This window comes from the organism of the source record quoted next, unplaced genomic scaffold (genome assembly GCF_019419815.1).
Source record: "Pyrus x bretschneideri cultivar Hongxiangsu unplaced genomic scaffold, Pyrus_bretschneideri_v1 Contig66, whole genome shotgun sequence".
Taxonomy (NCBI): domain Eukaryota; kingdom Viridiplantae; phylum Streptophyta; class Magnoliopsida; order Rosales; family Rosaceae; genus Pyrus; species Pyrus x bretschneideri.
In genome coordinates this window covers 371,655-375,343 of record NW_025999805.1, presented here as the reverse complement: position 1 = coordinate 375,343, position 3,689 = coordinate 371,655, and positions in this window count along the sequence as shown.

The following is a 3,689-nucleotide window of genomic DNA, read 5'->3' as shown; positions in this document are numbered from 1 at the left end:
GACTAACTTAGTGAAGCGTTTGGTGCAGTATTGGACTAAGAAGCTGGATAATAACAAATTCTAATATTATATTATTTAATATATAAATTATTAATATTTTATTATGATCTTATCTTTTTCTTCATCTTTTCCTACCATTTCCGTCCCACTCTTTTCCTCTTCTCTCATCGTCCCACCCTCTCCCTCTTTTTTTTCCTCTTAGACCTCTCAATTCATGTCTCTTTCTCATTCCTAGTCAAACTCCTTATTGATTCCAGTCTCTATTTCTCTGTCCTCCCTCCCTCTCTAGCTATGCGTTGTTCGAATGGAACCTCACGGCTCCAATTTTCCCGACGAGTTGCAGGTTTCCCGATGTGTTTTCCGGCCAACCCTTGTTAAATTGGATGAAGTTAGCACCGCCAAAAAATTCATCACCATCCCTAGACCGAGATCTTAGCTTTGAATGCTCGAATCTGTCATGGATTTGAAGAAGCCCAAATAGGCCAAGACTTCCAGGCCATTTTCCGGCCACATTCGACCACATTTTGGCCTCGATTCAGGTAAAATCGTAATCTTGTCACTCCCAACTTCAATTTGGTATATTTTATATGAAAGTTGGTTGTGAAATGGATCTGAAAGAGAGTCGGAAAGTTAATGATTGATCTAGGTGACTGGAGATGACGAGGAGTTTGTCGGGAGTGGTCGTTGAGCATGAAAAGGATGAGAAAGAGAGGATAGTCTTAGCTAGTCCCATGGTTATTGGGGGGTCTCACTAAGACCTCTCAGTGAAGGGTTTTGTCCATGCTAGTCCCCTTTAGTCTCATTAATGTTAGTCCCAGCATGGAACAAACACAGTATTGGACTAATAGCTAGTCCAGTCCAGTCCAGTCCAACCTAGTGAGGGCAAACAAACGCCCCTAATGTCTTACCAATTATTCAACACCTTGTGACTAATTTTTATACCAGTCAATGACTCTTATCCCAAGTTCAGAATCATCTTTGGCATCACGCAAGTAGTCACTTTTCATTCAACACTTTCTGAGAAAAGAGGAGAGCACATAGAAAAAAAAAAAAAAAAAAAAAAAAACAGAAAAGAAGGCATTACTTCAGTTTGGTCTGCATAAACGATACTCTCTTCCAATCAATATAAAGTTTTAAGGGCACGTTTATATAAGGTAAACGGCATCAGGAAACGGAATTGAATTTTGATTACTGAATACTTCGGTGTTTACTTAATCTGAAGGAATAAAAATTTAGTGGGTTCCACACAAATTTTGGAATCCAATTCCAAAATTTGGAGGAATTGGACTCCTAACAATTAGATGGTCTTTGGATTCCGGAGGATTGAGGGGGTCAGGAATCCATTTTTCTTACTCATTGTGCCCTCACATAAAAGTTGAAATTCCAAAGAAACCCAAGCTCTCATCCCCAATGTTATCCCTCTCATTCTCCCTCACCACGGTCACACATCCCTTGCCTTCCCAGGATACAGACACGGCCATCATCATCTTCCACAACAATTAAACCACAAAAGTAGATCAAACCACAAACCAAGAAGAATCTTGCTGCAATTTTAGTAGGTATTTTATGAACAAAATGTCAAAAATCAAGCCCCCATACCAAACCAACGTGGTTGGCAATGAGGAGTCTTGTGGGTGAGGGGGAGTGAGTTGAGGTAGTGGAGGGTGAGAGAGAAGAGGATGGGTGAGGAGAGGAGGGTGGAGAGACGGTGGTGTTGGTGGGTATTGGAGAGGATGGTGCGGTTCCTGAGAAAGATTGGGGAGAGGGGGAGAGAGAGAAGAGGAAATAAATTAGGGTGATTAAGAATCTTGTCAAATATGTAGAAGAAAATAAAAAATATTCTTTCATATTAAATTTGTACTAAAATTTTTACTAAAAATGATTAGCAAATAAAATAGATTAGTTAAGCATTGGTACTTTAGTAATTATATTAGATTTTATTCCGATTCATATGAATTAGTAAACAGTTTATATAGATCAATGCCATTTCTACTCCAATTCCAGACAGTTTTGGTAAACAACTTCAACAGTAATCTAATTCTGATTCCAACTCATTCCAATTCCTCCTAAATTCAATTCCCCTCAATCTGATTACGGATTAGTAAACATGCCCTAATTGCGTCACTCGTTACGTAGATGCTTGTCATGTATTTAAATTGCAAAATCACTCATCCAATAAACGATTTGCTTATTCATAAAATCATGAGATGTATAGTAATTTCTTAGATGGAAAAATTAGTATCCGTCCCTAGTTACTAATATTCATTGACTGAAATCTTATTAGTTTTTAGATTTTGATCCAAATTCCTAACATTAATGTAATAATGAATTTACATATCCATTACATAATTTGTTTAAATAAAAATTAACAATAGATTTAGAATTTTAATACTCACACCTTTATTAAACTCCTAACTAATTTTCAATTCAAAACATTCCAAAATAAATAAAAAAATTAGAATAAGTTTGTACCCATTAGCTTTTTAAAAAAAAAATGTTTTCAAGTTTTTAATCTTATATGTACCTATTCATGTTTTTTTTTTTTCAAAATTTTAATCTTAAAATGTACTCATTATTAAATATACCAATTTGTTATATGTAAAATGTACTTTTTTTTTATATATATAAAATCTATTCAATTTTTTTTCTAATCCATTTTTAAACTTATATGGGTACATTCTTTTTTCTTTGATTTGAGAATGTATCCATCTCAAGTTTAATCGAAAAAATTTACTAATGTTATTAAGCCTATACATTTTTTTTTTTTTGTGATTTTGAAAAATGTACCCATGTTTTGGTACAATAATTTTTTGATTAATTTAGATGAATGCACCCATGTTTATATATATGCGTGCACACACACACAATAGTATAATTTATATTTTAATATTTTTAATTACACAAATTATGGTTTTTTATTTAAAATCTCATTAATATAAACAACTATAAATTTTAATTTTTAATTTAAAAAATATAGTAACATACATAAAAATAAATTATCACATTAATTTTAGGGATTTCGATCAAAAATTGAAAACCAATAAGGTTTCAATCAAAGAATATTCATATTCGCATCCAAAGTCTCCCTTGATTTTCAATTTTTGACCTAGATCTCTTGACTTTCTCCACATCAACTTTTTTGCATTTAAAACATGACATGTCACCATTTTGCTTAAATATTTTTATTTTTTTGTTAACCTAAACAACCCATCAAATATATTATTGTATGGACTCATTTATGCATATTAATTTTCAAAATTTGATACTATGAATTGAGATCTCATCTCCTCCCACAATTTAGGCAAAATAAATTATAATTAAGTTAAAATCAGAATGTCCATTTGAAATCAATGTCTCTCTTTTGTGCAAATTAAAGTCAAACTGTTCTTCCTCCTGTCATCTTTTTACTCCATGACCACTTGCCTCACCTATGCTTGTAAGCTCTCATCCGAAAAGATCACCTCTCTATCTCTCCCTCCAGTACACACAGACGTAGCTTTTGTAGTCTGTCTTTTTTTCTTTTTGTGGGCTAATCAGTTTCATATGGGTACATGCCCTTGATTTTATTTGACAAAAAAGGATAAGTTTCATTCTCAATGGGATCATTTTTTTTTTTTCAGGAGTACATAATGGGCACATTGTTTTCCAGGAGTATGTAATGACACATATTCTTTTTTGGTGGTTGAATG